This window comes from Aulostomus chinensis, chromosome 1 (assembly GCF_037954235.1).
Source record: "Aulostomus chinensis isolate RoL2024-O1b breed Wild chromosome 1, RoL_Achi_v1.0, whole genome shotgun sequence".
NCBI classification, from domain to species: Eukaryota; Metazoa; Chordata; class Actinopteri; order Syngnathiformes; family Aulostomidae; genus Aulostomus; species Aulostomus chinensis.
Window position 1 is genome coordinate 56714119 of NC_141320.1, and position 11693 is coordinate 56725811.

General features: G+C 45.7%; 1 non-coding gene across 1 annotated transcript; it reads right to left on the reverse strand.

Moving 5' to 3' along the window:
• Positions 1 to 3990: 3990 nt before the first annotated feature.
• Positions 3991 to 4072, reverse strand: trnas-aga (transfer RNA serine (anticodon AGA)). Its single transcript has one exon. It is a non-coding gene; the product is annotated as a tRNA-Ser (tRNA).
• Positions 4073 to 11693: the final 7621 nt, after the last annotated feature.

The following is an 11693-nucleotide window of genomic DNA, read 5'->3' on the forward strand; positions in this document are numbered from 1 at the left end:
GCTTGGCAGTGAAAAGAATGGCTGCTAGCTTGACAAAGAACTGCACAAACCAGGTTCAAGCTGGACTTTGGACCCTGGTATCTGCAACGACTCCATCAACTCCTAATCTAGCAGCTCTGCTGGGTCCAACTTTTTACAGAACATTTGACAGACCTGTGGAGCAGTGAGGACACACAAGAGTGGACCTTTGCTATCTGGGTGTCCTCCAGTCACATGACCCGAGTCATCCAGTGATGTCAGTGATGTCACTTGGCAGGACTGTCACTGCCGTCTCATTCCAGAAAAGAATCCAGACTCCACCTGTGGCTCCATGATCACTGATGGACCTCTGGTTGGAGGCTGGACGATGATGTTTGGACTGGAAGGAAAACTCCTTGTCCAAATTCCATTGTGTTCAAGTTTAAAGTCCCACAATCAGAAGTAGCTGAATCTGACAAGTGGAGGTTTGGAACTCCAAGATGGTGATGTTTTCTTGACTTGATGCTCTGACTGTCAGGGTGGATGACAGCTTCCTCTGCTGCTGCATCTGAGTGGCTAGGATTGGAGGTTTTACCCCCCAAGGTTGTCTGGTTCCAGGTGAAATTTTAAAATTCCAGTCCCCAACCTTGGCTGTTCTGAAACTCTTCTCCTGAATCACTCCTGAGCTGCAGCAAGAACAAATACCAGTGCCAACCAGATCAACTTAATGGCTGCTAACAGCCTCAGACACTTGATTTCCATCAATCTGGAGCCAAGAAGGCCCTCACCTGTGGTTCTCCTCCAGGAGGGTCCAGGTTCTGCCATTGGGCCAGAGAGCCTCAGCTGCACACTGCAACATTTCAACAGGAGATTGACATTCCTTCAAATGTCCTGACATCTGATTCCAATGGCTCTGTCCATATTTATATTGTAAATCAATCCCATGATGAGATTTTAAACCAGTAAAATATGCTTTTCTGTGTGCAAACTAGTGAGGGGCATGGAAGGATATTTTACCCCCAATACAGAACCCAAACTTTAGTCATGTGATGAGATGGCAACTCTGAAGATATGATTATGAAGTTAATGGACAAAATGTGAATTGAAAGAAAACACATTCCTTCAGCAGACTTTGAACCAACATTTGTAGTTAGATTTTGGTGGCTGCTCCATGTTGGAGGAAACCAGGCGATGTTTGAACGTCACAGGGAAGCTCCTTTGCCTCTTCTGCTGCCAGTTCAACCACTCACTCCCCTCAGTGGAGAGCAGCTTCAACTGGGTTTGGAATTTACCACTGTGGATGCATAGGAATGTGGAGAAAATGTCCTTTGTCAGAAGTGGGATTTGAACCCACGCCTCCAGGAGAGATTGCGACCTGAACGCAGCGCCTTAGACCGCTCAGCCATCCTGACAGATATTGAAAGCTGCAGACTGCAATATTAAATGAATTCATTCACTGACAAAGTAGGATTTTTTAATTGTTAACATTAAACAGAATGAAATGAAATCTGAATTCATGGCAGTAAGAAATGAATTTCATTTTTCTTAAGGACAAGAAATGAACCAGAACATTAGAACCACATAACATCTTTTGATCAGTTTGTTACATGGGACATGTTCCACACAGGAAGGTCCCACCAAGACTTGAACTGGGATCACTGGATCCAGAGTCCAGAGTGCTCACCATTCCACCATGGAAGCAAACACAAGGCGAAGGATCCTCTAAATACCACTTGACATCACCTGCAATCAACCTGTTGCGATTCAGAGGTTCATCTTGCTCTTGTTCCAGACGACATTGCCAAAAGGAACATGAACCACAAGGAAATCAAGGAACTCCAGATATATTCAGGACTTTCTAACTCCATCGTATGACCTGGGAGCAAAGACTGGCCAGGCCTTCCTTAATTTATCAGTTATTTACTGCTTCAACAAACATGCCACTTAATTAAGTTACCAGAATTTCTCTCATTGAAAAACCCACCAGCCTGATTTCTTGACATGACATGAAAAATTCTCCAAAAACCCACAGTTGGGGTGGAAAGATACCAGGTTAACCAGGAGGAGTCCTGTTCCTGAACCATGGATGGAACAAAGTCCACTGGAAAACTCAGCAGTTCCTGAGTGTCAGATCCATCTGGGAGCTTGGGTCTCCCCTTGACTGTGATGATCCATGAGATCAAGGAGGACAGAGGGAAGAAGGATCCTGTTGGAGATCTCCTACCTTCTTCCTCCACTTCACTACTACTTGGATGTCAGGAATATGAGGTACTTTACTCAAATGACTTATTAGGAGTTTCCTGTTTGACAAGAAGGAAGTCAGAGGTTCATACCTCACTTGTTGGTGGTGCCCTCAACCTGCTGAGAGCATCACTTAGTTCTCTACAGAGAAACATGGCAGCTCTGCTGAAGGCTGCAGGAAACCTGCTGGAACGGAGACTTGGACTCAGGTCACTGGTTTCAAAGTCCAGGGTGCCAACAGGTCCACCAGGGCATCTGTGCTTTACTTACCGTGTAAAAAGGACCACAGTGGTCGTCTGGTTTTAATTTAACAAACAAATACGGTTGAAAACTTTGAGACAGTGACACAGGGCTCTTATTTGAAGGGCCATGGGATGTGAAATATCCCAGACCTCAGAGATCAGAGCGCTCACTTTGATCTCAGGGTCCTGACTTTTGGGGTTCTTCCTTTGGTCTTCAAATACTTGTGTTTTTACTGGCAGAACTTTCAACTTGCATGCAAAAAGAGAATCACAGTCAATGTAAACCCAGCAGACAGTGTTTATTTCTAATAAATCAGACAATTGCACAAATGAAAATGAAACGAAAAAACAATAAAATGTTTAAAAAAATCCTTCTCCACTCTAAAGCTTTTTAAAGTTCATTTGAAGGTTCAAAGGTAGAGGTGAGGAGGTCACCCTGATACTCCCTGTCGTCACTGCCAGGATTCTTTCTTCTGGTGCTGTGGTTTTTCTGATGAAGGGGGCGTGATGTTTGCTGTCTCAGGCTCCACCAAATGTCCTCTTTAGGACGCAACAATGTGGCCTCTTCAGTGCTCCATCTTCCCTGCATCGGAGACACCAGGGTTCCTCCTGGTGCCGACCCCATCGTCCTTCTACCCAATGGTGTGGCCATGGATCCTCAGAGGACGCTGGGATCCTTCTTCTCATCAGAGCCACAGTTTTTCCTGTAGGGAACCACAGGAGCGTTTTAGTAATGTTTTGCTTGGTGTTTCCTGCACAGAGCGTCTGGATCTGCGACGCCATCTTGTGGTAGTGGGTCATCATCTTGTTGTGTGGTAGTGGATTCATTTATCTGCTGTTTCAACACATTCAAGTTCATTATCCTACAAGTCAACGTACATTTGGTGTGGAGTTTTAGTTTCTGGCCTCAATCATAACGTGTGCATTTCTTCTTCATGAACATTTCTCAGCTTTGTAAGTTTATTCTAGTTTTTCTTCCTCACTTTTCTATTCCATTGTTGTTGAAGATTCTATTGCAGGTTGGAGTTCCCTGCTGACTGAAGCAGAAACAGGAACAAAAAGCTTGAGGCTGTCAGAGCTCCAAGTTGGGCTGCCGATATTAAAGTAGGAGATGAACACATCCAGGTTAGCATCCCTCTCAGAAGCTGCTACTTTAGCTCTTCAGAATACAGCAGCCTAGCATAGCTTCATCTGGCCAGTTAGTGGCCCACTTTGATGTCTGGGATATCAGGTTAAAGGTTCTTCCCAGCTCTGAATGAAGGCTTTCTAAAGTGTTAACAATGCCATAAATAACACAAGCATTCAGTAATCCTTGATAAAAGGAGACTCACCATCAAGGTGGACCAGTTGAAGAACAAAAGGACTTCTCCACTATCACATTTCTCCTCACTGGTCCAGACTTGGGGGACCTCTGGACTAAATGCAGAGTTGAGGAAATGGGCTTGTGGTGGCCCTGCGGTCCACAGACCTCCTGTACAGTCACCAAGCACTGGCAGACTCAATCCTAATGTCACGATAAGATGTTGTCTCCTCTGGAACAGCAGTTTAACGTTGTTGGCAGGACTCGAACCTGCGCGGGGAGACCCCAATGGATTTCTAGTCCATCGCCTTAACCACTCGGCCACAACAACTACACTCCCATGAACATTAGTAGAGGATTGATATTCAACAATTTATCTTCATTGAACCATAGTAGATTTTTTTTAAGGAAAAGAAGATAGGCAGATAGACACCTACGGTCAGTTTAGAGTATCAGTCAGCCTTGTCCCAATTGTATGTCTTTGGATGGTGGGAAGAAGCTGGAGGACCCAGAGAGAATGGGGAGAACATGCAAACTTGCTAACCACTCCACCACTGTGCAGATGTGAGTAAAACCTTCCTTTTAAAAGGTGGGAACTTTGAGCAGATCCAGGATCAGTGGGAACAGACATCTGCTTTGACCGGTTGGGGGGAAGAGAGCAGGGGCCTCATGTATCAATACTTGCGTGGATCTCATACTAAAAACTTGCGGTCGCAAGAATGCAAAGTTGCCTACGCACCAAAAGATCCGGATGTGTCAATATGTGCGGACGCCGGAATCCATGCACGTTTCCTTGATACATCCCAATCAGCAAGGAATTGAGCGCAGATGTTGGAGCGACCCGGCCCGCCCCCGTTACGCCCACCTAGAAATACACAAATTCATTTAAATAGGGTCTCCGCTGTCCGCACTCACAAAATAATGTCAAAGAAGAAGAGGTTCACGGCGTGGAGCTGGAGGTGCTGGTAGGAGAGGTGGAGGAGAGACAGCAGATTCTGTTGGTCAGCCTGTCCAGTGGTGTCAGGATAAACAATGAAGGTTGTGAATGGATAAGAAGTGAGAGGGTGAACGAGGTGGGTTCAGACCAACACACCCCCACGGAGATGAAAACAAAGTGGTGGGACCTGTTATTGGCTGAAGTTCAACACTGCGCAATCACTAAATGAAGAACTACAATAATCAATTGGCTTCAATCTAAATTTAAATAACAATGTGGAAAATGGCACTAAGAGGACGTCAAGGTGGAGGTCAAGCGGCGTACAGCTGCCCTCCGGAGGAGTGCCGGCCAGAAAGGTGGGGGTCAGGGAGAGGGGCACCTGACGGAGTTTGAGCAGTGGGTGGCGGCAGTCATGGGCAGCACCTCTGTGGGGGGATTGTCGCCACCACCCACGCTGACTCCAAGAGCCTGGAGGAGAAGTGGCAACTCCTTTTCTTAGCAACGTTTCCACCTGCTGTGCCACAAATGTAAACACAACAAATACACAGAATCAGACACTTAAATAAACCAATATGTTTAATAGAAATTGATCCGTCAGCCATGCCGCCAACGTGCAGCACCCCTGCCGGCTCCCGTGCCAGCCCGTCCACCGGCTCAGAGTCATCCGCCAGGACCAGCGGCATTCGGGCAGCCCCTCTCCCGGCCCCAGCACCGGCACCAGGCCGACAAGCGGCGGACGGTCCTCCAGCCCACCCGGACCCAGCGGCACATCCTCCGGCCCACAGGGATCCAGAGGAATCCTCACACAGGCGGTCCTGCAGTCGCAAGAGGACAATATTCAGGGAATAACGAGGATCAATGAGCAGCTTGACCGCCTGATAAATGTTCTGGAACGTTTAGTGGACAAAATAAATTAATCTGGCTTCATGAATCATGTGGTAGCTTCTTACCCTTTCACACTGTGGAAATGAAATTCTGGCGTGCGAGGACGGCTGCCCGGCCTGGATCGACGTCCATCCCTCCAGCCTCTGTGCATAGATGGAGTGGAAACCCTTACGATGAACGTAAGCGTGTTCCTCATGGGATGGCGTTTTTCTGGCAACATGAGTGCAGTCATTAGAGAATTAGACATCTGAGAATCCGGCTGTTGCTGCAAATTAATATTGGCCTGTTCAATGATCAGGTACACCACCCAGGGCATGGCCCGGCCGAGGGTCGACTGACTCACCCCGGAATGGTCCGCCATCTCCCGCTGGAAGGCTTTTTGGACCCGATGTATGTGCGGTAATCAAAAAATGTCAGTTACCAAACACCGCCACAGGGTGTCGCCAACTGACCAAAGTGCAGTTAACGCAAGAATCGGTTTTCTGCCAACTTCTACGGCACCTCCAGAGTTGGAGTGAAACAACGCAAGAATCGCCGAACTTTTCGTGTTGATACATCTGAACGTGAGCGTTGATCCTGGCGTACGCAAGTTTTTCTTGCGTAAACCTCATTGATACATGAGGCCCCAGGACTGCTCCAAGCTGAGAGGGATCCCTCCTTTGAGCTCCATGGAGATCCTGTTCCTGCTGTCATCTCCATTTGGTGGCCATTCTCGAAAAACCCTTTCCACATATCCAGGGATGCTGGGATGCTCCAGATGTGGCTGATGATAGATCCGCCCCCTGTGTGGGTGGAGCCAAAAGACTGTGAGACCCAGAAATCAGGGCTTCTTCTCCTCCATCTTAAGGTGGTTGGACTGAAGTCTCAGCTCTGACTCTGGATCTGGTCTCTGTGAGCCAACATCAATATTCTTGGACCAGAGAAGCGAATGAGTATTTAGTGAACCGCTCCCCTGAGGTGGAACCATCCTGGGCAGAAGGAGAGGCAACAGTTCCTCCTTCAACACTTTACTGTGTTGTGAATAATCTGCAATTCCAGGGAGAGACGGTGTTCAGGAAGCTGCTGAAGGGTTTTCTTGTTGGCCTCACGTCTCCATTTGAGACGTCAGTTTCTGTCAGTGACACTTAGCAGTCATTAAGAGGGCCAAAGCCGTCCCGCTGGTCGCTACACGTCGTGTGCAGAGCCCTGGTCGTTTAGGTTGTCTTTCTTATTTTCTTCTTAAAAAAGTGAATAATTTCATGTAAAATAATTCATGTATGATATATTTTTTAAAATGATCATGTTTTTATTACTGTATTTTTTCCTCGTGTTCCAGTGATAACTTGATGATCTAAACTTGATATTTAGACAATCTGGCAGCACAAAACTAGAAAATGCCACCCTATCATTGAAACTTTCTGTCAAATCAAGTACAAATGAACATGTTGACTTTCTTCTATTCAGACAAACCTGTAGGGCTGGTGGCGTAAAGGAGAACGCGTCTGACTTCGGATCAGAAGATTCTAGGTTCAACTCCTGGCCAGCTTGGTTGGAACTTCCTACTCAAGTGGGACCTTTGATAAAAGTCACTGAAATCCTCCAAGGTGGCTTTCCTTTGGTGCTTATTACAACCCAAAAGATGCAGAATGAGCCTGGAAGTAAATAAGGAAGTACCAAGGCTGGCCTGCCATTTATTCGAGGCAGCAAAAGAAAGAAAACCAAACCGAGGCTCTCAGCCCAGCACACATCTCTCAACGTCGTTTCAGGAGGAACTACAAACTTTCCTACTTGCTCAGGTGTGCTCATGGCTCTTCCTGTTATCACTTCATAGGGAGATAAACCCATTTTTCTGCTTGTTGTGGATCACATGCACATTAACGCGATCGGCAGAGCGCCAGGCCAGCTCAAACTTGTGTCAGCACATATTTTTGTGAGTTTTTGTTTTAAAGTTTGGTTAAATGTTTCCACCATGCCTGCACTCTGTGGATGGTACGGCGTGTGCAGTTTATGGTTTATCCCCAACGCATCTGTTATTTCTTTTATCACGTGCCCTGTGAAATGTGTTCCCCTGTCACTATTTATTGAGTGAGGGACACCAAACCGCAGGATCAAATCTCTAAGCAGTGATTTAGCCACTGGTATCTGCCGTGTTCTGGCATTTGTACAAAATCTATTTGTAAGTTAACAAAAGGACCATAAGGAGCAGGATGAGCACCTTGTTTTGTTTCCTCGCATGCTTTATCTATTCCACTAATGTACCATGAGGACTTTAAAGTTCTTACCATTCCCCTTTTGTTCACGTGTGACTTACCGTGAACAATTGGAAGTAAATAAGGGAGCAATGCTTTAGGACAAGCAGGACGTCGGTCCACTGAATAATAAACATTATTTACAAGAACACGATGAGTTTCCCAATGAACTCTGTCCAGGTTATCAGCGGCTGTTTGTAGGGCAGCAACATCACGGGTGGAAGGAGAAACTTCAGGAGCAGTAATCATTGGTAATGAGGTAACAGCAAGACCAGGAGAGGTAGCTGCCTTTTTGCCACCATTCCCTTTATTCAGCACATGTCCCAAATAGTCCTCCTTTGTTTGTACTAGCTGTAGCTTGTCCAAGCTAGCTTTGGGTCCTTTCACTGCAAGAGCAGTTAACAGTGCCTTTGTATCAATGTCACATGCTTCTTTGCTGGGGCTAGCTACGAGCAAAGCATCAACATACTGCACCAGTGTGCTACCACCAGGCAGAATGATGTCTTCTAAGTCATCTTGAAGTGCCTTAGCGTAGAGGGTAGGTGAGTGTACGAATCCCTGAGGCAAACGCGTAAAATTATATTGTTGTCCCTCATAAGTCAATGCAAACAAATACTGACTTTGAGGATGCACTGAAATACTAAAGAATGCTGAACACAGGTCTTCTACTGTATAATATTCAGAGTTGGGTGGTATAGAAGTTAAAATAGTGTGTGGATTTGGGACCACAGGGAAAAAAGGAGCCACATAATCATTGACACTTCTCAAATCTTGCACAAAACGCCATGCATGAAGTTTGTTAGGTTTTTTTATCAGTAAAATGGGAGTGTTGCATGGACTCTGACATGGGACTATTGTTCCCTGTTCCAATAATGAATGCACTACTGCTCTGATACCTTCTATAGCTTCTTTGGAAATTGGATCCTGTGGTTTCCTAGGAGGAGGAACATGAGGTCTTACATCAAGAAATACAGGAGCTACTGATTTAATTAGTCCACACTCATTAGAGTGGGAAGACCAGAGTTTAGAAGGAATACCCTGTAACAATGGGTGCGAAGTAAGTTGAGACAACTGAGGAACTGCCACTGTGGGGCAGTGGTGCAACAGTGCAAACAGGAAAGAATGAATCATCATACCAATTAGCATTTACAGTCACAGTCCAACCTACACCTTTGTAATGGCTGAACATGATGTCATCATAAAAACCCTTCCTGCAGGGAATTGTGAGTCATGTAATGTGCTATAGGGCCGAGTCGTTGTGGTTCTATTCCTTCTACAACAGCCACGGAAATATGGGGCGAGGTTTTATCAACCTGAAACAGTGACAAAGCCAAACCTCCAACGTTTGGTAAATAGAAAACACCTTTTGGGGTTCTTGCCAAAGTATCTGAGAACACAGAGAATTGTGATCCCATATTTGGGTCTAACAGTTTGAAGCAGGCAACATCCGTTCCTGTCATATCAACATGTAGAGTTACATGGAGGTCTTGTAAACCCGTTAACCTGGAATGATCTGGCAGGTCTTCTTTTCCTGCTAAGAAATCATCCGTCTGAATCCAGGACACCGTCAGCATCTGATTGAAAAGGAGTACATGAGAGAATAATAGCATCCTGTATTTACCGCCTGTAGCATGTTGAAGAAGCATTTAGAATCATGGTCAGGGACTGTGGTATGAACGCCTTCAGGAGAACAATGAATAGTTGCACGCCACTTGGTTAACAAATCCTGACCCAATAGATTACTTGGTGAGTTATCAGTGATTACAAATGGATGCTCTCATGAAATGGGTCCAAATTGAACTTTGGCTGGTGCTCCAAAGGACTTTGCATAGTTGCTCCAGCAATTGCTACTGTTTTTATATTTTCAGAAGTAGGAACTAATCCTACACAGTTAGCATCTGACTTATTAATGGTGGAAACTGTTGCACCTGTGTCCCCTAAGAGTTCAGCAGATTTTCCATCTACTGATAATTCAACTTAAGGTTCAGCAGTTAGAGTTATTCGAGAGCATTCAGTTACAAATTTCTGTTTTTCATTTTCATTGTTGCACACACTGGAAGACACTGAAGTGCTGTCCTATTGTTGAAGGGGATGCCACGGGTTCAGAGACGGTCCTGGTCTGGGGCCCCGTTGAGTCTGAGGTCTGGGGTGCCAGTTTCCTCTTCCTGTTGGTCTTGGCCTTCAAACCCTCTACCTCTTCTAGGATACAATCCTCTTCATTAATCACTTCTTCTCCTTCATCATTTAACACACATTTTTGTCCTGGTATCCTAGGTTTCCAGGTTCTAGTTCTTCTTCTAAATGCAGGGCTCCATTGAGCAGAGGGAGAGAGTGAGGCAGACAAGTTCTGCTCTCTTTTAGGAAGCTTAGACAGTTCACTAAGTGACGGAACAGGACTTTGGAGATCATCATTGGCAGCAGCAGCTGCTCAAGCAGAGGTGGAGGACTGAGTAGGTTTGCTATTGGGAGTCTGCTGCTGTAACTGGTAAAAGGTGTTCTCCTACCAGTCTATATGATCAGTGGAGTCGTTGCATCGAGTCTGTAACCTCAGGTGTTTAGGATCCCATCCTCGTCGCCATTAATTGTGGTCAAGTGGCCCGGCGTGGGGGGGTCGTCCGGCGGAGCAGTGAACAGAAAGGAGGCGGTGGTCTCTTTCTCAAACCTTACACACTTTATTCATGCATGAGAGAGAAGTTACAGCACTCATAGAGCATCAGAAGTTCTCTGATGTTTCTGAGGAACAGTCAGCTATTTATCACCGTGGGGAGGGGACATACAGATTGGAGGTAGAGTCATGTCACATCCAAGAATTCTCAAAATCTCAAAACAGGCGCCCAGGTTGAGGTCAAATAGTTCAGATTATTAAAATTAACATACGCAAACATCAATCTGCCAACCACAAAGTAAGTTTACAACTTTGAAACCTGGAGCATGAGGGTACACACTTCAGCTCCTGTGGTTTGACCCAAATATATTTTAACGTCCATGAATAAGCATCCGATTCTGCATGAATAGCACTTTTACAACATGAGCAAACATTCTCTCAGGTTTTAACCGTCTCAGCTGTGACGCTCTTCCACATTCTGCCTGACGTTTGCAGAGAAACATAGAAACCAACAGGTCATCTTCAGCTGCACAAATCCTGAGTGTCATATATTTTCATGAGCTCTTTTCTTGATAACTCATCTGGAGGGCAGGGAGCTGTTCATTCCTCTGAGTTGGAAGCTCCTGAGTCCAGAGCTCTCTTCACTGACACCCCATTACTGGCCACTGCTTCCTCCTCATCCATCGTCACTTTGATTTTCAGCAGCCAACATCTCTTCCTTTCACCTCTAAAAACTCGTGCACGCGCACGCACGCACACACACACACACACACACACACACACACACACACACACACACACACACAGACTCTACTAATGATCACATCCCATTTTTCTCTTAGTTCAATTTCAGTTATTTTTGCATTTTTTGTGAAATGAATTCTTTAGTTGGACTTCAACATGCAACTCTCATTCTGGTTACGGCTTCAGAGCGACATTGTGACAAATGGCTTATTTCAAGGGTGTGTTTTCATGTGTGTTTTCAGGTGTCTCTTATCTAAGAATCTTCTGCCACATACCGAGCAGGGGAATGGTTTCTCCCCTGTGTGCATGCTCGTGTGTATTTTCAGATCCCCCTTTCTGGAAAATCTTTTGCCACAAACTGAGAAATGTATGGTTTCTCCCCTGTGTGCGTTCTCATGTGTCTTGTTAGTTGTTCATTTTCTGAGAACCTTTTGCCACAGACAGGGCAGGGGACTGGTTTCTCCCCAGTGTGAATGTACATGTGTGTTTTCAGATGTCCCCTAAGTGAGAATGTTTTGCCACAGATACAACAGGAAAATGGTTTCTCCCCAGT